Below are 22,858 nucleotides of genomic sequence, written 5' to 3' on the forward strand. Positions count from 1 at the left end.
AGCATTCAGACCCACCCACAGCATCATCTTCTGGGTGACAGAACAGGATTTAATGAGCAAGTTTAATCCAGTCCCACCAAGTGATTTGTACTCTCCCAGCCCAGAGAAAGGGGTTTAGGACAGAGTTCAAACAATTCACTGGAAATGTTACTCTTTGATAGAACAGGATTGAAAGAGAGCAAAGGTCTGTCTGAGGGGGAAAGCTGAGCTTGGGAACCAGCCCTGACTCTGAGGGGGGTTTTGGAAACCTGTGGATGTGGCACTTGAGGACATGGGTCAGTTGTGAACATGGTGCTGGTTGATGGTTGACTTGATGATCCTAAAGGTCTTTTCCAGCCTTAATGATTCTGTGCTTCTTTGAAGAACCTTTTGGGCAGAAAATATTTCAAGTTCCCTCCATTTTAATTTCATTTATAGCTCTTGGGAATGAACTGGGAACTGTTGGGTGTTACAGCAGCTCAGCACAGGGCTCTTCCCTGCTCCTCAGCCTTCCCTCAGCACCTCTCCTGATTCCTGCTGCTTAATTCCATACTCCAACATCACCTTCCTGAAGCTGCCTTGGCAACTGGTGAAGGGTTTGGTGGCTTTCCCCCTTTCCTTTTCCCTTCCCTCCTTTCAGGCTTTCGCCTTAATTTCATTCACCTTCTTTTTTCCATTAAGCCAATTGTAAATATTGAAGGGCAATATCAGAGAGCAAAGGAAGGAAATGTTCAGAATTCCTATTAAGGATTCACTGGAGGAGGGAACTCCAGTGCTGGGATGGAGGGACAGAGGGAGGGACGGGTTGGGAAGAGCCAGAGGAGTGAGGGAAGCAGAGGTGGGTGATCTGATGTGGCCTGTGGGTTTCAGAGAGAAATCACCCCCTGGGACACTCAGAAGGGCAGAGAAACCTCTCCCTGGGCCCAGCAGTGGGGAACAGGAGCTCCTCCAGCAGCAGTTCCTGCATTTCCAGGTCCCATCCAGGAGTGAGACATCACTGAGCACTCACAGCAACACTTGCACAGGGATGATCTCACCCCCCTGAACAGACGCAGAGGAATGAAATCCAAAGGAGCTCCAGCAGCACAAAGCCCTTTGCAGGGACCCAAACACAGCCCTGGGCAGGGGATGTGTCTCCAGAGCCCCAGGAAGCATCTCCCAGCTTTCCACAGCCCAGAGAAACCCCTGGTTCCCCCCAGAGCCAGCAGTGCCTCTGCCTGTGCTCCCTCTCTCCCTCCTTCCCAAACCACTCTCCCTCTTTGCCCTGATTTCCCCTCAGCCCCTCCCAGTCCCTTTCCCTTCCTCTTTAACTTCTCCCTTCCTTTTTGCCCTCCCTCTCCACCTTCTCTGCTTCAGTCACTGCCCTGTTTTTCCCCATCCACAAATAAATAACAGCCCTCCCAAGCTGCATTTTAAAAAGCTGAATTTTGTTATATATGACTCCATATTTTTTATCTTTTTTAATTTGCAACTCAATTTTCTGCCCCTGCTACATTCCCATAGAGATTCTTCTTTGTAAAATATTTCCTGTAGAAGTTGCTTTCATTGTCTCATTCCCTCTGCAATATTTCTTATCAATTGGATAATAAATTACCTCTCTGGTACTTCCTTACCTGGAGTTCACACTCCCAGTGACTCCTGAAGGATCCAACTGATGTTAATCCATCCTGGGCAGTTCTGTTTGTTCCCTTTAGCTGCAAACCCAAGACATTGTTTCACACTGGAATTTCTGGCCATATCCCAAGGGAAAACGTGGCAAAGGGGAAATGGAGATATTAATACACACTTCTCTAGAAAATCTGAGATTAGCCTCAAGGTTAATCAGTGTCTTCATGCCCTTTGCCCTAAAGCCCTCACTGTTCCCATTGGCAGCCAAGACAAAGTGCCCTGCAGTGAAACAAAGAGCAGCAGTGGGAAGGTGATGCCACCCCTGCCCTGGGCACGGGCTGGTGCTGCCCAGAGCCCTTCCTGGCTCTTTGTTCCTCTTTTCACAGGCTCCATCACTGGGAGGAACATTCAGTGCATTTGCATCGGTGCTTTGCCCACCTTCACCTGCCCCAGTGCCCTGCCCAGGGGCTGCCCATCTCTGTGCCAGTCCCTGAACTGGGCAGGGAGAAGGTCTGAGACAGTGAAATGTTCTCAAGACCAAGAACTATTGGCTACAGAAAGTTTTGCCCAACATTTCCAGAGATGAGAAGGTTTGAAACTCCTTTTTCTTCCTTCCACCCCACTCTGATGGAGAGCAGCACAGAATCCCAGGATCCCTGAGGCTGGCAAAGCCCTGCCAGCCCCTGGAGCCCACCCTGTGCCTGATGCCCACCTTGGCAAAGCTCTACCAGCCCCTGGAGCCCACCCTGTGCCTGATGCCCACCTTGGCAAAGCTCTACCAGCCCACAGAGCCCACCCTGTGCCGATGCCCACCTTGGCAAAGCCCTCCCAACCCACAGTGCCCACCCTGTGCCCGATGCCCACCTTGGCAAAGCCCTCCCAGCCCATGGAGCCCACCCTGTGCCCGATGCCCACCTTGTCCCCCAGCCCAGAGCACTCAGTGCCACGGCCAGTCCTGCCTTGGGCACCTCCAGGGCTGGGCACTCCAACCCTCCCTGGGCAGCCCCTGCCAGTGCCTGCCCACCCTTTCCAGGCAGAAATTCCTGCTGCTGTGCCCCCTGCCCTGGCCCAGCCTGTTCTTAAAAAAACCAACAAAACTGAAAAAAAATCCCACCCAAATACCCCCCACCCTGAGATATGGAGAACACATTCCATTGCCATGAAAATATCACTTCAAAGAAAATGAGTTTAGGAAAAGCAATATTGAAAATTAATGAATGGCCATGAGAGGAACTGCTGTAAAACATCACCTGAGGCAAGAGCAGCTTCCCTGTCACTGCAGTGAGTTCAGTCACTCGTGGAACTGCTCAGAGGCCCATGAGAAAGAGTTCAATTTATTCACCTCAGGGCACTTTTTCATATAAAGTTGCTGCCCTCAGAGCAGTTCTGTGTTCAGTGTCTCCTGTCCCTCCCGACCACGTCCCTCAGCTCCAGCCAGACTCCAAGTGCAGGAGAACTTCCAGGAGCCTTGAGTGCAACACTGGTGGAGCTGGGGTGGGGGGGCAGAGGAGCAGTGCCAACCTTTCCATGCACCCAGCAGAGATGGTTCTGCCTTTTTGGTGTCCTAAATCCCCTCCCAATGCCATGGCCATGCAGGGAAGGTTCACAGCCCTTGCTGGCACCTGCCTTTCCCTGCTGCTCTCACATCCATGCCAAGGAAAAAAGGAAAAAAATGCATCCAAATGCCCTAAAAATACTTCAGTGGACATGGAAGATCCTTCACAGTGGAGGAAACAACCTGCACAGAAACCTCCCTGGGCAAACCAACAGCTCAGACTCCCCAGCCAGGGCTGAGGCAGACTCTGGGTGAGGGGTCTCCTGGGGGTTCCCACCCCTCTGGACACCAAGTGCTCCATCCAGGCTGCATTAGCAGGGGAAACTCTCAAAAAGGAGGGAGGTCTCAGTGCTGATGTGCTTCAGCACTTGCTGTTTTCACTTTGCAACACAAGATATTTGTAATTGCTTTGGTTTATTTAAAAGAATTCACTGCAATTCCAACCAGGAGGGGAGATGTGCCCGTCCATTCCCACAGTGGATGGACATAGAACATCCATAAAACATCTCCATAGTCCTGAGTCTCCATTTCCAAACTCTCAGCATTAAATCCAGAACTTTCACCCTATGGCCCAACCCTGACATAAAATCCCTAAAGCAGAGGAAGAAAAGTTGATTTGAAGCTGAGAGAGTTGGGGCTGTTCAGCCTGGAGAAGAGAAGGCTCCAGAGAGACCTGAGAGCCCCTGCCAGGGCCTGAAGGGGCTCCAGGAGAGCTGGAGAGGAACTGGGGACAAGGGATGGAGGGACAGGACACAGGGAATGGCTTCCTACTGCCAGAGGGCAGGGATAGGTGGGATATTGGGAAGGAATTGCTGGCTGGGAGGGTGGGCAGGCCCTGGCACAGGTGCCCAGAGAAGCTGTGGCTGCCCCATCCCTGGGATTGTCCCAGGCCAGGTTGGACAGGGCTTGGAGCAGCCTGGGCTGGTGGGAGGTGTCCCTGCCCATGGCAGGGGGTGCAATGAGATGATTTTTAAGGTTCCTTCCAGTCCCAATGGTGTTATTATGATCCCATGAAATGCCAGATTTTAGCCCATTCCAGCAGCCCCAGCAGGAAGGGGATGGTCCCTGCACTCCACAGCTGGGGCAGGGGCCAGTTCTTCTGAGCTGCTCCACCCAGGGAGATATTCAGAAAGAACCATTCAATTCCTGTTTCCACAGCACTCTGAGGATGTGGAGTCCTGTCCCAGTGTAAGGCAGATAAGGCTGGTATGTTTTAGAGCTCCCAGTCAAATTAAAAGCAGAGTTAAAGGCAAAGGCAACACCTGGGAGAGGAACCAGGGGAGGTTATTCCAGCAGAGGAGTTGTTATCTCTGCCTGCCCTCTCTGCTCCAAAGCTGCATTTGATCATATATTCTTCTGCCTTATCTGCTGCATTCCTTGAATGCTGAAGGCAGAGAGAAATACAGGGTAAATATTAGAGTTCAGCTCAGATTGCTCTGATGCTGGAGGCTGGAGGGCCATAATTCCAACTTTCTCAGCAAGGATTAATTATTCAGTGCTGCAGGAAAAATTAACACAGAGGACTCCAAAAGTCTCTATGAACAAAGTCTAGAAAAGTATCTAAAATACAAATCTCTGGTGTATTTTGCCTACAAACCCCTGCTCAGGGCTCTGTGCCAGGTGCAGGGTGGCCCTGCTGGGCTGTGGCTGTGGGTGAGGCACAAAGGATGGTGTGGCACATCCCTGATGGGGCTGCTCCTCCTGCTCCTCCTGCTCCTCCTGCCCCTCAGGACCAGCTCCTGCTCCTGCCCCTCAGGACCAGCTCCTGCTCCTGCTCCTGTTCCTGCTCCTGTTCCTGCTCCTGTTCCTGCCCCCCTCCTGCCCCACCAGCTGCCCCAGCAGTGCCCTGGCCATGCTGAGCAGGGAGGGTCCCACACTCTGTGTTCACCCCTCACTTTTTTCCCTTTTTTATCTTTTTCCCTTTCATTTTCTTTTCCTTGTCTTGATTTCCCCCCAATTTTTTTATTTTTGATTTCCCCCCTTTTCCTTTTTGCTTTTCTTTCCTTCATTTTCCCTTTTCTCCTTTTTCCTTTTATTATTTTTCCCTCCTTTTATTTCCTCTTATTTTCTCTTTTCTCCCCAAATTTCTTGGGTTAACACCTCAATTCACCCCCTTTGCTCAACCCCAGTCCTGGAGGCAGCACCCCCTGCAGGGCCCAACCCCAGAGCCCCCCAAGCCCAGGGCTGAGCCTGTGCCCTGTGCCCTGTGCCCTGTGCCCTGTGCCCTGTGCCCTGTGCCCTGTGCCAGGACAGCTCAGCTGCCCCTTTCCTGCCCAGCAACCCCTCCCTGAGCTCATTCCCAGGCAATCAGAGCTGCTCATCATTCCCAGGGACTGCCAAGCTCTCAGGATGGGACCAAATTCCCTCCTGAGTTTCCTTGGTGTGAGACCAGCACTGGGAGATCCATGGAAATAAAATCCTGACAAAAGCCCACCCGGAGCAGGGAAAATCCATCCATATGCCCCACATTTCCCCCTCTCTCTTCACACCCTGCTCTCCCCTCTGTGCTGCCCCTGAGGAGCTGGGAATGCAGCCTGGGAAATGCTCCAGAACCAGCAGGATCAAAGCAAATGTGGACAGGGAAAGGTTGGACAGACTGGGACAGTGGGAGGTGTCCCTGCCCATGGCAGAAGGTGGGATGAGACACCTCTGAGATCCCTCCAACCCCAACCAGTCCATGGTTTCAGGCCAGGGCAGGCCAGTAACATGTTTCAGATCCCTGAGTGAGGAGCTGGTTTCACACACAGCAATTCATTTGTTATATTCCTTACAGGTGTTGGTGACAGGGATGCACTTCCACCTCTCTGGAAAAAGTTAGAGGGGAAAAAAAACCCATCAGGAAATGTCCTGGATTTGCACTTTGAGGTCACTCAGAACCTCCTGAGAGCTCAGCCCCAGCTCATCCTCAGGGATCAGTGTCTTCCAATTAACCAGGTATTTTCCACTGTGGTAAAAGCACCATTATCCTTTTCCTGCAGCCCATTCCAGCGGCTCCTCCCCTGACACTTCCCAACGTTGAGCAGCCCGTTATTCCCACTGTGGTTTCCCACCTGCAGGAACCAGATTGTCCCCCCAGCAGCAGCAGCAGCCCCTTGGCTGCCCCTCCCCGAGGCATTTCTTAATTAAATCCCAGCCCAATGGCCATACCCTTGGTGGCTCCACAGGCAGAAGGAGCCCAGGGCTGAGTTAAGGAGCCTTTTTCCTTCTTTACAGAAAGACAAGAGCAGAGTCCATAAATCCTTCATTATCTTCACTTGCAGTATTTGGGAGCACTGAGCAATTTGAACTGGATTTTGCTGCCCTGGCCATCCCTCACTGGCTCAGCCACTGCCCCCTGAGCTGGAGCTTTATTCCTCTGTGTGTGTCTCCTCAGGGCTCAGTATTTTGGAAACTGTTTTCAAAAATCAACCTTTTAACCTGGATTATTTTAGTTTTCCCTACTTTTCCCCATGATATCAGAGGTAGATACATTTATACCTTTGTGCCTTTCCACAGAAAACTCCCAAAGGATGGAGTGACAACACCCCAACCAGAGGGAATGCCATCCATGTTCCCCAAATATTTGATGGAACTCCCATGGTTTGAGTTGTTTTCCAGGAAAGATCCTCAGGTTAGATACTTTTCTTCTTTTATTTCCATGAGCCTTGCAGGTGGATAAAGCTTTGGAAGTTGGCAGCACTGGCCCTGGGAGGGCCTGGAACAGCCACCAGTGCCAGGCAGGGATCATCACCTGGAGAGCATCAGTTGTGGGTCACACCAGGGGGGGTGAGGGGCACAGGGACAAGGTTAGATTGAAAAATCATCTGAAATAAATCCATAAAATCTCAGACTGGTTTGCGTTGGAAGGACCCCAAAACCCACCCAGTGCCACCCCTGCCCTGGGCAGGGACACCTCCCACCACCCCAGGCTGCTCCAAGCCCTGTCCAGCCTGGCCTTAAGGTGCCTTTAAGGTCCCTCCCCACCCAAACCTTTCCATGACTCTGATCTCCCACTGTACAACAAAGGCATCTGTAACTGCATTTCTCTTGTGGTCTCCAAGCTAAAGGCCAACATTCTCCAGCTTTACCTCTCCCTCAAGACTTTCCCCAGTTTCTTGTCCTTTCCTTTTCACTCCAACTTTCATCTGGATGAACAAGGATGAAGCAGCAGCAGGTTCATAAAGAGAAAAGGGGATTTAAATGAAGTGATGGATGACCCTCATCTGCCAGGAGAGAGTCGAGGGAAAGAGAAGAGCCTGGCTGAGCCTCTGCCAACCCCCCCCAGCCTCCCCCAGCTCCAGGAGGGTTGTCCATCACCCCCTCAGTGCCTCATGCCAAAGGTTCTTTGGCTCCTTGTGAACCCTAATAAAGATTTACACCAAACTGTAAAGCAAAAAAACCTCAGTCCCTGATTATTATTCCCTTTGCACAGTGTCTGACAGGAGACTATAAATCCAACATTTACATGGGAAAAATTGCTGAAAACGGAAGCCAGTAAAATCCCAAACACCTCCATAGTCAGGGCAGCTCCAAGCCCAGGAATCCCAGGGGCATTTTTAAGGGCAAAAGGTGAACCTTTATATTTGCAAGGAGAAAGTATTAAGACTATCACTGCTCTTCTTAAGAACAATTTAAACTGCAGACAAGGTTTTCTTCAGCTACTTTTAGGCTCAGATTTAGGTGCAGTTTCAAGGTTAAAAAGCCTCATTATTCCTTGTTCTATAAGCTCAGCCCAGACCTGCTCAGCTGTACCCACAGAAGGCCTGAGGAGCTTCCAGGCACAGCAAGGGCAGGAAATGAATCCAAGGAATCCTCATCGCTCTTCCCAGGGACCAAATGATTGCAAACCACGTTCCCTGGGTGAGCTCAGCCTCTGGAAGCTCCAGCTTGGCCTCTGGAATCCTTCATTGCTCTTCCCAGAGATCAAATGATTGCAAACCATGTCCCCTGGGTGAGCTCAGCCTCTGGAAGCTCCAACTCAGACTCTGGAATCCTTCATTGCTCTTCCCAGAGATCAAATGATTGCAAACCATGTCCCCTGGGTGAGCTCAGCCTCTGGAACCTCTAACTCAGCCTCTGAAACCTCCAACTCAGCCTCTGGAACCCCAACTCAGCCTCTGGAACCTCCAACTCAGCCTCTGGAACCACCAACTCAGCCTCTGGAACCATCAACTCAGTCTCTGGAACCCCAACTCAGCCTCTGGAACCCCAACTCAGCCTCTGGAACCATCAACTCAGTCTCTGGAACCCCAACTCAGCCTCTGGAACCTCCAACTCAGCCTCTGGAACCATCAACTCAGCCTCTGGAACCACCAACTCAGCCTCTGGAACCACCAACTCAGCCTCTAGAACCTCCAACTCAGCCTCTGAAACCTCCAACTCAGCCTCTGGAACCTCCAACTCAGCCTCTGAAACCACCAACTCAGCCTCTGGAACCATCAACTCAGACTCTGGAACCACCAACTCAGCCTCTGGAACCATCAACTCAGCCTCTGGAACCACCAACTCAGCCTCTGGAACCACCAACTCAGCCTCTGGAACCCCAACTCAGCCTCTGAAACCTCCAACTCAGCCTCTGGAACCTCCAACTCAGCCTCTGAAACCACCAACTCAGCCTCTGGAACCTCCACAGGCTGAGGGAGACACCAAAACACCCAAACCAAAGGGCAGGCATTGCTTTTGCCCTTGGCACAGAGGCTGAGGGTGGGCAGGGAGGTGCTGGGGGCAGGCACTGCTCCCTTTGTGCCCCACTGGGAGAACATTTCAACTCCACTCAAACCCCACTGAGACTTTGCTCTGAGTGCCCCAGGAGTGGAGCTGTGCCAGTGCAGAGGGAGCAGCAGCAGCTCTGCCATAGCTGCAACTGGACACTGTTTCCCACAGAGCTATTTCTTATTTTTCCTGCACCAACCCACTAATGAAAGGGGCAATGAAGGGGCATGTGCTGCTCAGGGTGCTGGAGAATGGGGTGCAGGAGCCCCAGCAGGACCCACCACCAAGGTTGTCCCTCCAGCACCAATGGCAGCCCCAGTTGCTCCTGGGCCCTCCACTCAGGAGTGGAAACACTCACTGGGTTCAGGGAAAACACTCCCTGAGGTTTGAGATGCCCCAGTGGAGGTGCCTCTGTATTTCAGCAGCTTTATTTATTAAGGAGATTGTTCCATGGCAGAGCTATGGAAGAACCACCAGCCTTGGGCTGCAACTCCTGCTGCACAGCCCAGAAACACCTTGGAATCCTGGAATTCTGCAGTGGTTTGGGGTGGGAGGGATCTTAAAGGTTGTCTAGTCCAACCCCTCTTGCACTGGACCAGCCATGTCCAACAGAAAATATGGAATGGGCCAAGGGGAAGGGCCAGGGCTGCCAAGGGGCAACTCAGAGACATCCAGGGAATTCTGAGCCACCCAATGAGATCTTTGTTCTGTCAAAGAAGAGACTTTCACACTCAAATCTTCATTTCCAGCAGATTTTTGGCTGTGTCCTCCTCACTCCTCTGCACATTGATCATGTATATTTTATGAGCACTTCATTAGAATTTCAGGGAGGTTTTCTCCAGCCTGAAGTGGAATATTCCGTGCTTGGGTTCTGTGGTGCTGCACAAATGGGAGGATTTAGACCATGGGTTTAAGCAACTGCATTTTTAATGGAACTGTTCTTGGACATGTGGAGTTTGCTCTCTCTCTTTATTTTTTTCTTGTTTTATTTTCAGTTCTGAGTTATTCAAATGCATTTTTAAACTCACAATAATATTGGTTTGCTGTGTCATTTTTTCCTCCTGTGTGATTCTGTCAGGAAATGCACTTATCAGTGGACTTTTACTGAAATTATGGGTATATTAAAAATGTTTTCTTCAATCCTTTATGAATATTTTCATGAAAATCTCTGAAAATGTCTTCCACTGTTTCATTGCTATTTTAGCATTAAATGCAAAGGTAAAATTTTCAAGGTTTAGCAATTTTTTAATGGAACTTACATTAAATTTTTATTTATTCCATTCACATAAAAGGAATTTCAAAGTACATTTTGCTCCCAAAAGACAAAATGTCCTGTGTGATCCTAATTCCTTCTCTCCCTGCCTGTTCATCTGAAATCTGAGACCACAGAAAACCTCTGCTTGAGGCTTCCAGTGCCCAAAGGGGCTCCAGGAGAGCTGGAGAAGAACTGGGGACAAGGGATGGAGGGACAGGACACAGGGAATGGCTTCCCACTGCCAGAGGGCAGGGATAGGTGGGATATTGGGAAGGAATTGCTGGCTGGGAGGGTGGGCAGGCCCTGGCACAGGTTGGGCAGAGAAGCTGTGGCTGCCCCATCCCTGGGAGTGTTCCAGGCCAGGCTGGACAGGGCTTGGAGCAGCCTGGGCTGGTGGGAGGTGTCCCTGCCCATGGCAGGGGTGGCACTGGATGGGCTTTGAGGTCTTTCCAACCCAAACCATTCCAAGATTCCATGACAGGATTCTCTCCAGATTCCCAGCAGAGGAAAGGGAAGTTCCAATCCAGCCTGACTGTGCAGGATTTCTGTGCCCCCCCCAGCCACAGCCTGGCAGTGCCCCCAGACCCTGAATTTCCCCCCCATGCTGCCAATCACTTGTGCCACAGCTGAATTTGCCACCTTTGCTGCCTTTGCCACCTTTGCTGCCTTTGCCTCCCTTGCTGCCTTTGCCTCCTTTGCCACCTTTGCTGCCTTTGCTGCCTTTGCCTCCTTTGCCACCTTTGCTGCCTTTGCCTCCTTTGCCACCTTTGCCACCTTTGCCACCTTTGCCTCCTTTGCTGCCTTTGCCACCTTTGCCTCCCTTGCTGCCTTTGCTGCCTTTGCTGCCTTTGCCTCCTTTGCCACCTTTGCCACCTTTGCTGCCTTTGCCACCTTTGTCACCTTTGCTGCCTTTGCCTCCCTTGCTGCCTTTGCCACCTTTGCCTCCCTTGCTGCCTTTGCCACCTTTGCCACCTTTGCTGCCTTTGCCACCTTTGCCACCTTTGCTGCCTTTGCCACCTTTGCCGCCTTTGCTTCCTTTGTCACCTTTGCTTCCTTTGTCACCTTTGCTTCCTTTGTCACCTTTGCTGCCTTTGTCACCTTTGCTGCCTTTGCCACCTTTGCCTCCCTTGCTGCCTTTGCCTCCTTTGCTGCCTTTGCTGCCTTTGCCACCTTTGCCACCTTTGCTGCCTTCGCCTCCTCTGCTGCCTTTGCCTCCTTTGCCACCTTTGTCACCTTTGCCTCCTTTGCCTCCTTTGCCACCTTTGCCACCTTTGCCACCTTTGCCGCCTTTGCTTCCTTTGTCACCTTTGCTTCCTTTGTCACCTTTGCTTCCTTTGTCACCTTTGCTGCCTTTGCCACCTTTGCCACCTTTGCCTCCCTTGCTGCCTTTGCCTCCTTTGCCTCCTTTGCTGCCTTTGCCACCTTTGCCTCCCTTGCTGCCTTTGCCACCTTTACCACCTTTGCCACCTTTGCTGCCTTTGCCACCTTTGCTGCCTTTGCTGCCTTTGCCACCTTTGCTGCCTTTGCCACCTTTGCTGCCTTCGCCACCTTTGCCACCTTTGCCTCCTTTGCTGCCTTTGCCTCCCTTGCTGCCTTTGCCACCTTTGCTGCCTTTGCCACCTTTGTCACCTTTGCCACCTTTGCCACCTTTGCCTCCTGTGGCAGCCTGGGCAGGGTTTATGTGTGAAGAACCTTTTCCCTTTCACAATCCCCAGTGCAGCCCCAGTGCTGTGAATTCCATGGAATTAGAGTGGGTTTTCCCTCCCACTAATAAGCATGAGAAGCAGCTCAGGTTTTTATGGCACACTCAAGCTTAGATGTTAAATTTTAAACAAGCGAACACTGAATTAAATTTCACATTTAGCAGAGATACAAATCCCATCACTGGTGGTGTTAAGTCTACAGAGCTTTGACTGTATTGCTTTAAAGAACCAAAAGACAATTATTGGCAAAAAGTCATTTTAGCTTTAGTGTTCCCTTGTTACTCAAGGCTGGGTTATAACAGAGATTGGGAGATTTTTTATCATTTTTCTCTTACCTGGATGCCAAAGTGACTGAAATTGTCTCCAGCCACACATCTCAGGACATGATGTTTAATATCTAACACAGACAGTAAACAAAATAATTTAAAGCAGTGCTGTGATCATTGTGCTGCTCCTGCCCTTCCTGCAGAGAGGTTTGCTGGGGACAGAAACCTCTGAAACTTGAGGATGAAGTGACTGCTCTGACCCTGTGGAGCATGTGAGAATTGCAGGAGACTCAGATTGTGGGGAAGAGTGGAGTGACAGGGCCATGGAGGAGACCACAGGGATGGAGCCCTCAGCTCTGGGACAGGCTGGGAGAGCTGGGGGGCTCACCTGGAGAAGAGAAGGCTCCAGAGACACCTGAGAGCCCCTGGCAGGGTCTGAAGGGGCTCCAGGAGAGCTGGAGAGGGACTGGGGACAAGGGATGGAGGGACAGGACACAGGGAATGGCTTCCCACTGCCAGAGGGCAGGGAGAGATGGGATATTGGGAAGGAATTGCTGGCTGGGAGGGTGGGCAGGCCCTGGCACAGGTGCCCAGAGAAGCTGTGGCTGCCCCATCCCTGGGAGTGTCCCAGGCCAGGCTGGACAGGGCTTGGAGCAGCCTGGGCTGGTGGGAGGTGTCCCTGCCCATGGCAGGGGTGGCACTGGATGGGCTTTGGGGTCCCTTTCAATCCAAACTAGTCTGGCACTCGGTTACCTTCTGAGGATGGAAAGAATAATGGCAGGTAAGGACTAAGTTAAAATGTCTTCAAGTGATGTTTTGGCTCCTGAACTCTTTCCAGTGTCACTCTGTGCCTCCAGCAGAGATTCTCCTTTAAGCAACACTGAAGGAAGGAACTTGCCAGGCAGACTTTGCCATAGGTACAGGCAGAATCACTGGAGCAGGAACAAACCCAACAGCCACAGCCCCAAGAGGCACAGCAGGGATGGAAACCCCAATGCAGAGACCTGGGGCACTTCCCCACCTGGGCCAGTGTGAGGTTATTGGCATTTCAACATCAGTCTCAAACGTTGTTATTCAGCCCCAAACTGGAGGGAGCTGCAGTTTCTCCTCCCCAGTCAGGGGCTGCCTATGGGAGATGAAGTGCTTGGCCTGGGGTCTCACAGCTCCACGTGAGCTCCTGCAGGGACTGAGGCACTGGAGCCCCTCCAGACCCTCCTCAGCTGGGGGCATTGGGTATCTGACCCCAGGACTGAGTTCTTTCTAATTCCTCCCCAGTCTTGGGTCAGCAATGCAGAAAACAAGTTATTTCAAGCTTTGAAGCCTTTCAGGAAATCTGCTCAGAGGTCAGTTCTGTACAAAGGAGGTTCCCACACCCTCCTGTGACACCAGGGGAGGAACATTCCCAGGAGTGAAGGTTTTCCTGCCATGAAAATAATATCAAGTTTTAATTGTCTTAGTGTATTTTACAGGGAAATTTAGTGTTCAGAAGACTTAAAACTCCTCTATCACTTTAAGACAGGAGTAAATCCTGTTCAGGCAATATCAGCACTTTGGAGGAGCTGCCATGGCACAGACTGAGACAATTATTATCACTAATAATCACTAATAAGGCTCTCTGAGAAGGCTCTAAATGAAGGGACATAATGATGGATATAAACCCTCTGTCACAAAGCCATTTTGCAGCGCTGTGGGCAGAGGGATAAATTAAAAACTCTCCCTAAATTCTATTATCTGGCAGTTTATTCAGCAATTTGCAGCTTGCAAACGCAGCGTGTCTGTAATTCATTAGGACAAGCACTGCAAAATAAACCCCAAAAGCTCTTCATTTATAATGGTGCTTTAAAGGCAAAACCAAAAAAATCCTTACAGAAAATAAAGTGCTTCACCCCATTTCCCAAACAGATTTTCTCAAGCTGAGGAAAACTTTGATCCAGGGGAAAAAATACGACTTGGACTCTTCACTTGTGCCCTTCTGCAGGTGGTTCCCACCAACCCCTGAGGGCACGAGCATGTGGGTGCCAGGCTGGGTGTTCCCAGGGGAGCAGAGATCCTGGAGAGGCACCTGGGACAAGGGACACAGGGAATACTCCTTTCTTTGCTACACCCTGTGCCAGGCCCTGCCCACCCTCCCAGCCAGCAATTCCTTCCCAATATCCCACCTATCCCTGCCCTCTGGCAGTGGGAAGCCATTCCCTGTGTCCTGTCCCTCCAGCCCTTGTCCCCAGTCCCTCTCCAGCTCTCCTGGAGCCCCTTTAGGCCCTGCCAGGGGCTCTCAGGTGTCCCTGGAGCCTTCTCTTCTCCAGGTGACCCCCCCAGCTCTCCCAGCCTGGCTCCAAAGAGGCTCCAGCCCTGGATCAGCTCTGTGGCCTCCTCTGGACTGTCCCCAGCAGGTCCCACACCACACCCATGAGCAGCCCCAGGTCTGTGCTGTCCCCTGACCCACCACACTGTTGGACTCAAACCCCTGGGATGTGCCAGGAAGGCACTGGTTGGCACACCCAAAGCTGTGCCAGGGAGGGGACCAGAGCCAGTGCTCCTCCTGGGGCTGGGGCTGAAGGTTCTCTCACAGTGCCACGGCAAACACTCCATCCTGCAACACTGAAACTGGAGATCCACAGATTGAGGATTGCCCAGAAAACCTTTACTGCTGAGGATTCCAAGAGCTCACATCTCCAAACCATCAAACACCCCAAAATACTCATCCCAGATCAGCTTTTCTTTAGCAATTCCAGAAACAACCTGTCCCAAAAATGCCCCAAGAAAGGAAGGGGAAATGGAGCACAACCAACACCCAGCTGGGGATCACCAGCACAGACACACAGAACAGCTCCAAAGGCACCTCTGGTTATGGAACTGCAGGAAATCAAAAGGCTTGGAATGAATGAACACATTTTCTTTGAGTTAAAATATACAGAGGGTTTTTAATAATATCACACTGCCTCGTAGCTGCTGTAATTAAGATTTAAATTCAATTTAATAATGGCACATGAAAGCCTGCCTGCCTGTGGGAGCCTGATCCCTCACACTGATCATTGCCTGATCCCTCACACTGATCAATGCCTGATCCCTCACACTGATCATTGCCTGATCCCTCACACTGATCAATGCCTGATCCCTCACATTGATCATTGCCTGATCCCTCACACTGATCATTGCCTGATCCCTCACACTGATCATTGCCTGATCCCTCACACTGATCAATGCCTGATCCCTCACATTGATCATTGCCTGATCCCTCACACTGATCATTGCCCCTCACATGGATCATTGCCATGGACAGCAACCTGCAAGCAAAGCAGGCTCAGAAAAAAAAATGCAGATTCAGGAACTGAGACCCCTCATACCTCTTTGGGATCCCTCATGCCCTTCTGAGACCCTTCATGCCTCCCTGAGATCCCTCACACTGCTCTGAGATACCTCCTGCTCCTCTAAGATCCCTCATGCCATTCTGAGTCCCTTCACTCTTCTCTGAGATGCCTCCCTCTCCTCTGGATCCCTCTCTCTCCTCTGGATCCCTCCCTCTCCTCTGGGATCCCTCCCTCTCCTCTGGATCCCTCCCTCTCCTCTGGTATCCCTCCCTCTCCTCTGTGTCCCTCTCTCCCCTCTGGATCCCTCCCTCTCCTCTGGATCCCTCATCCTCCTCTGGATCCCTCCCTCTCCTCTGGATCCCTCCCTCTCCTCTGTATCACTCTCTCCCCTCTGGATCCCTCCCTCTCCTCTGGGATCCCTCCCTCTCCTCTGGATCCCTCTCTCCCCTCTGGATCCCTCCCTCTCCTCTGGATCCCTCCCTCTCTTCCGGATCCCTCCCTCTCCTCTGGATCCCTCTCTCCCCTCTGGATCCCTCCCTCTCCTCTGGGATCCCTCCCTCTCCTCTGGATCCCTCTCTCCCTTCTGGATCCCTTCCTCTCCTATGGATCCCTCCCTCTCCTCCGAATCCCTCCCTCTCCTCTGGATCCCTCTCTGCCCTCTGGATACCTCCCTCTCCTCTGGGATCCCTTCCTCTCCTCCGGATCCCTTCCTCTCCTCCGGGATCCCTCCCTCTCCTCCGGATCCCTCCCTCTCCTCTGGATCCCTCTCTCCCCTCTGGATCCCTCCCTCTCCTCTGGATCCCTCCCTATTCTGTGCCCACTTCCCTGCCCTCTGCCAAGGATCGTTTTATGTCCATCCTTTCCCTTGCCTGGACCTGTTCCCATTCCAGGGATGTTTCCCCTCTCCAAGCACACACAGCCATAAATGGACTCATTAGAGGGATTGCAACAAACACCACTGATAGCAATAAAACCTCCCAAAGCATAAAACGTAATTTCTGCAAGAAGAGCAATATTTGGAAGGGCCATTTCCATACCCTTTGAGTCTGCAGCTGAGGCTGCTCATTCCCCTCTCCCCCAGGCCCTGATGAATCTCAGAGAAGAGCAAAGGAACAGCAAACACCTTACACAAAGTACCTGTTCACCACCAGCCAACCTGGAATTTTGCAGCCACTCCACAAACCCTTCTGTTGCTGTGGCCCATCCTCAGCTCCTCTCAGGGACTTCTCCTGTCTCCATAGTGACAAATGCCCTCCAAAAGGGAGGACGAACAGGGTGGGCACAGGAATGGGTGGCAGTGGGGTCAAAGCAAGCAGTAGTTCCACAGCTGGGTGGGCACAGGTCCTGCTCCATGCCAGGCACACCTGGCTCAGGGATGTTTCCATCTGGCACCAGCAGGAACGTGCTCAGAGCATTAACCCTCAGGATGGTTTCTCCACACTATTTTCCCCTGTTTTAATCTCTGCAAGGAGTATTTCCACTGCCCTCAGCTCCACCACACCAAACACCCCTTTGGAATAACAAACTCACCCAGTGCCCACCCCCACAGCCCTCACATTCCAGGTCCTGTTGGGCAACAGCACCAATTCTGCAGCAGAATTAATTACAGGCACCACATGGGGATGAAAATCCAGAACTGATCTTTGTGTCTGACAATAGTGAAGTGGCAATAATATTGCCATGAAACTGGAGAACCCATTCTGCTTGTCCAGAAAAATCAAACTGAAGAAGAATTAGCATTAATTATAACAAACCCCAGATCCAGCTGCAGAAAACAGAGCACGTGTTATCCAGCAAAGGAATTGGACAAAGGGGAATGGATTTAAATGTCAGGAGTGGAGATTTAAATGGGATACTGGGGAGAAATCCCTCCCTGGGAGGGTGGGCAGGCTCTGGCACAGGTGCCCAGAGAAGCTGTGGCTGCCCCAGCCCTGGGAGTGTCCAAGGCCAGGCTGGATGGGGCTTGGAGCAGCCTGGGCTGGTGGGAGGTGTCCCTGCCCATGGCAGGGTGGCACTGGGTGGGCTTTCATGTCCCTTCCCCCCCAGATCATCCCGTGGCTCTGAGAAAGCCTCTCTAGTTCATTCTGGTGAGCTCCAGCTCTTAAGGATATTGTAATTGAACCCATTTCCACATTCCCATCTCATTTAAATAGACTTCACTTCCTACAGTTCAGGGGTGGCTGTAAATGCTCCTTATGCTGCCTTTTAAAGTGAAGAAGCAAAGCTAAAGCCCTGTTTGGTTGAGTTTTAAGATGAAACTCTTGCTCTATAACCCACAGGGTGATGCCAATGTTTAACTTCAGTGGGAACTGGCTGAGGTTCCTCATTCCTGGAGTTTCAGCCACTCACAGCTCAAAGTTTGGGACTGTAGGAAGTGAAAGTATTATTTAATCCGTATTTAAATCCAAATGGAGCAGTTTTAGTGCCATAAACAGAACTATTTATTACTCCCCCAGTGCCTGTGGTGCTCCCTGTGCACGTTACAGGGAAAGGGTTCTGTTGTCCGTGTGTTTTCCCTCCTGGAGGTTCCCGATCCTGCCCCGGGGCTTTGGCGGTGCTGGAGGCTGTTCCAGTGCCCGCGGGGAATGTTCCATGTGGGTGAGGTGGGAAATGCCCAGCCCTGGTCCGTGTGGGGGCACACACACCGTGCTGGGCAGCTGGGGCTGCAGGAAGGAAGGCTTTCAAAGGCTTCTCTTTCTTTCCCTACAAACATTTCATCTTGCAGCTGGTGTCAAAGATGCTCCTTTGGCTTTGGAGTCTCTCTGGGTGTTTGAAGGGGTGTGTGTTGCATTGGCAGTTCAGTTGCCTCTGTGAAGAATCAGCATTTGTGCAGCTCACGGGCTCTAAACCCCCTTAATAATTCCCTTTGTAGCTGCCAGAGCCTGCCTGGCACACGGGGGCCAAACAAAGAGCTTATTCCTCTTCTGGAAGGCTCTTTAGGAAGGAATTCTGGTGGGTTATTCAACAAAGTCCTTGTTATTACTGCAGGTGATGTTTCATCCTTGGCACAGCGAGGCTTCCTGGAAAGCCAAATAAATGAAGGTGTAGTGTTTTTAAAGAGACAAATAAAGCAACAGCAGGAGAAAGAGATGCTGTTAACTCATCCTAAACACTTTTGTTCAGGAGACCCAGCACAGCTGGAGTTTTAAATGCAGTCAGCTGCCAGGATTTCCCAGGGCCAAGTCAGCCTTCCCTGCAGCTGGAGGGTGAAGGGTGGGAGGGGGCACTGCCCTTGCCACACAGAGGGCAGAGGAACTGGGCTGGGTTTTGCAGTGAGGGGCAGAGCTGTGGCTGGGTTTGTGCCTCTCGTTTTCCCCTGAGGGAAACAGCAGCTGGTTTGGAGGGCAGGAGGAGGTTGGAGGCTCCCTCCCTTGGGAGTTTGGCAGGGAATGTTTGGAAGGAAATCATTCCTATGGAATGAGGGGAAAGCCTGTTTGGCCCCCTGGCCCTGGAAAGGGACTGGGGGCACTGGGGGCAGGAGAGGGGCAGGGCAGGGTGGGGACTGATGTTTGCCTTTAGAACTGCTTTTACATTCAGGTTGTTTCACACCAGAACCCAAAGAGCAAGAGATTCTTGCAATGACAAGTTCAATAAATGTAAAATATCAGCTCCCTTTCCTTTGGACAGACACTTAGAGACTGACTTCAGTCAAACCTGGGCAGGGAACTGTCTTTTCAAAGAGACAGACAATATTAAAGTGGATTTCCTGGATGACAAAGGCTTTATGATCCTGGTGATTGCAGTTCAGCTGAAGGGCTGCTTTGAATTTAACTCCTGCTTTTGATACAAGGAATGAAACACCTCGTGTGGTGTCATAGACAGAGCCCTGATTGCACCTGCTGCATTTCTGACCCGGGAGGGAATTCTCTGGCATTCCCAGCCCAGGGGGGAACATCTCTGCAGTGGGAAGCCATTCCCTGTGTCCTGTCCCTCCACCCAGCAATTCCTTCCCAATATCCCACCCATCCCTGCCCTCTGGCAGTGGGAAGCCATTCCCTGTGTCCTGTCCCTCCACCCAGCAATTCCTTCCCAATATCCCACCCATCCCTGCCCTCTGGCAGTGGGAAGCCATTCCCTGTGTCCTGTCCCTCCATGCCTTGTCCCCAGTCTCTCTCCAGCTCTCCTGAAGCCCCCTTAGGCCCTGGCAGGGCTTTCAGGTCTCCTTGGAGCTTCCCTTCTTCAGGTGAGCCCCCCCCCAGCTCTCCCAGCCTTCAGTTGTCCCTGCCCTTGGCTCTTCCTGCTCCTCCCCTGCAGCTCCCCCTGTCCCACTGCCCTTCCTGGGCAGGGTTGGATGAAGCACATCCAGCAAACATTCCCTGGCTGTGCTGTGCAATTCCCAACACCTGCAGGATCCTCTCTCCAGCAAGAACCGTGTTTCTGACTGTGGAGGGGACTAGCTGGGCACCTGCAGCAGTTCCACAGGGATTTGCTGATCAGTCCTGGCTGTGCCGGGGCTTCTGCTGGATCTCAGTGGTGTCAGTGGGTGCTGAAGGGTCTCAGCACCTGCAGGGATGAGGTTGCTGCAAACAACAGTCAGCTTTGAAAAGCTGCAGCTTCTGAGAGAATTCCCAAAGCAGGACCAGCAGAGTCCTCAGGCAGCACAACTCAGGGAGGTTCCACAGGGCTTAGCAAAGCTGCTGAGAGCTGGGGAAGGTGCTGTCTGCCTGTCAGGGGCTTCTCAGAAAACAGCAACAGGGTTTCTTTGTGAATATCTGTGTGCTCCTGAGGGTTTGGAGCTACAGCAGAACAGGCCAACTAGGGAGAAAATGCAGAAGGATCCAGAAGCTGAAGGAGGGGAGAGTAACATTGGGTAGTGGGAAGGAATTGGTGTCTGGGAGGGTGGGCAGGCCCTGGCACAGGTGCCCAGAGAAGCTGTGGCTGCCCCATCCCTGGGAGTGTCCCAGGCCAGGCTGGACAGGGCTTGGAGCAGCCTGGGCTGGTGGGAGGTGTCCCTGCCCAGGGCAGGGGTGGCACTGGAGTCCCTTTGAACCCAAACCATTCCATGGTGCTGTGATTCCATGACAGGATTCCCACCAGATTTCTGTGATGTTTGGGATCCCCCTTGAAATTGCCCCTCCTGCTGCCAGAGAGGTGGAAGACTCTGAAATCTGATGCCAGCATGGAAACTAAATCAATAGGAAATATAAAACTGTAAACAAAAGTTTTTTCCTATTTTTCATGGACTTCTCAGCAACATTTCCCCCCACAATTGCTTTTCTGTTAGTTTTTTTTTTCCAAAAGTTTTTAATTTTATGACACAATAAAGAAACTCTCATCTCTGTCAGAGCTTCCAGGCTGGTGAGTAACGTGCTCTGGGTGGAAAGCCAAGGCTCTGGCTGCAAATGGAATTAATTCTCTCACTCCAGCGAATCCTCCTAAACAGATTTAAAGCACTGATGCAGATTTACCTCTGTAGGTTCAAATCCACACAGATTGAAAGTCATTACCATATTCAGATCTTCAGAAGAAACTTGTGTTTGAGTAACACCCAAACCACTTCTGGGATGTTTTTTCAGAATCCATTTTGATACCAACATCAGGGAGTTTGAATTTCGAAGCAATGAAGTCAGAGGTTGACAGAAGTTTTGCAGGGATGGGCAGAAGGAACAGGTACACTCATTTTCTTTTAGATTAGATTTTCTTTGTTTTCCTAAATATGGACACTGAACTTTCTGAAGACACCCAGAGACACTCAGAACAGGAAAGGAGAGTTTTACAACAGAGTGAGTTCTTTATTTGGGAGTGAAGCTTGGTTGAAGCCCCATCTCCTCCTGTTTGCCTCTGCAGTTACTAACCCAAGTAAAGGCCCTTCTTACCTTTAGTTTTACTTTTTTTCTTACCTTTTCACTCTGATCTCTCTGCAGGGAGAGATTTTCACTGATTTGTTTCTCCTGAATAAAGAGAAAAGTCTCTTCCTTCCCTTTCTTTGCTAATCCTGTCGCTGTGAGATCAAAGCCCTGGGTGGGTCCTTGCCCTTGCCCACCCCTGAGCCACAGCAGGGCATTGTGCCAGCCCCAGTTAAGGCAGGAAAACACAACTAAAGGAGGCACCTGCACATAAATAAAGGGGCAAAGTGCCCAGGAGGTTCCTCTCCTCTGTGCCCCACTCCCAGCCCAGCTGTGTGTGCTGGGCACATCCCAGGGAGCACTGCCCATGCCCAGCACTGCCGGGGGCAGTGCCAGCCCCAGCATGGGTTCCAGCAGCTTCAGGGCTGCTCTGACTCACTCTGCCATCCCAGGATCAGAGCAGGAATGCACTGTGGGGGCACATCCCCCTGGAAACCCAGCCAGGTGTGGCTGCAGTGGTGCCACCTGTGCTGGGGGTGCCCCAGGGCAGCCCCGGGCCAGGAGGGGCTCAGTGCCCTGCAAACAGGCACCAGGAACCTGTGCCAGCCCAGGAGGAGGGGACAGTGGCCTGGGAGGGGACAGTGGCCTGGGACAGGACAGTGGCCTGGGAGGGGACAGTGGCCTGGGAGGGCACAGTGGCCTGGGAGGGGACAGTGGCCTGGGAGGGCACAGCGGCCTGGGAGGGCACAGTGGCCTGGGAGGGGACAGTGGCCTGGGAGGGCACAGTGGCCTGGGACAGGACAGTGGCCTGGGACAGGACAGTGGCCTGGGAGGGCACAGTGGCCTGGGAGGGGACAGTGGCCTAGGACAGGACAGTGGCCTGGGAGGGCACAGTGGCCTGGGATGGGACAGTGGCCCGGGAGGGCACAGTGGCCTGGGAGGGCACAGTGGCCTGGCAGCAGATCCTGAGGGCTGTGGGGCTGGGGCTGGGCAGAGCTGCTCCTTCCAGCTCATCCTCTGCTGCCAGGGACTCTCTGCTGGCACTGGGGCACAGGCACAGCCCAGGAGGGCAAAGAACAAAGCCAAGAAAACTGGGTTGGGTTTTGCTGAAAAGGAGGGGGAAAAGGGGACCAGAGTTTTATACTTGGGCAGTGACATAAGTCAAGGGTGGGCAGGACTCGGAGCAGCCTGAACTGGTGGGAGGTGATAAGAGAGGACAAGGAAAGCAGATTTAAAGCAAGAGAGAGCAGCTTTGGAGTAGAGATTAGGAAGGAATTCCTGGCTGGGAGGGTGGGCAGGCCCTGGCACAGGTGCCCAGAGAAGCTGTGGCTGCCCCATCCCTGGGAGTGTCCCAGGCCAGGCTGGACAGGGCTTGGAGCAGCCTGGGCTGGTGGGAGGTGTCCCTGCCCATGGTGGGGGTGGCACTGGGTGGGCTTTGGGGTCCCTCCAACCCAAACCAGTCTGGGATCACATGATAAATTGTAATTATTTGATGTTTACTCGAAGGAGGAAAAATCACCAAGGGAATCTGCCTCTCACTGGGTGCCAGAACCAAAACCATCACTGCAGAAAATTAAAGATTTACTCTAAAAACTTTCAGGCTCTGCTCCAACATTGCAAACTGCATGTCAGGCACCAGAAGGGAGTCCTTTCTCCTTTGAACAACACAGCCTAGTGGGAGCCCTTTGTAATCCACACTTTTCTCTA

The 22,858-nt window shown here is 52.0% G+C and overlaps 1 long non-coding RNA gene across 7 annotated transcripts in view; it reads right to left on the reverse strand.

Moving 5' to 3' along the window:
• The window catches only part of LOC139675720 (uncharacterized), a 51,873-nt gene extending 50,073 nt beyond the window's left edge, over window positions 1–1,800 (reverse strand). For all 7 annotated transcript variants that reach the window (XR_011698531.1, XR_011698527.1, XR_011698530.1 and 4 more), the window contains exon 1: window positions 1,593–1,800. This is a non-coding gene — a long non-coding RNA (uncharacterized lncRNA). The remainder of the gene's footprint in view (window positions 1–1,592) is intronic.
• Between the last annotated feature and the right edge of the window lie 21,058 nt (window positions 1,801–22,858).

The sequence above is a fragment of the Pithys albifrons genome, chromosome 9, assembly GCF_047495875.1.
Source record: "Pithys albifrons albifrons isolate INPA30051 chromosome 9, PitAlb_v1, whole genome shotgun sequence".
Taxonomy (NCBI): Eukaryota; Metazoa; Chordata; class Aves; order Passeriformes; family Thamnophilidae; genus Pithys; species Pithys albifrons.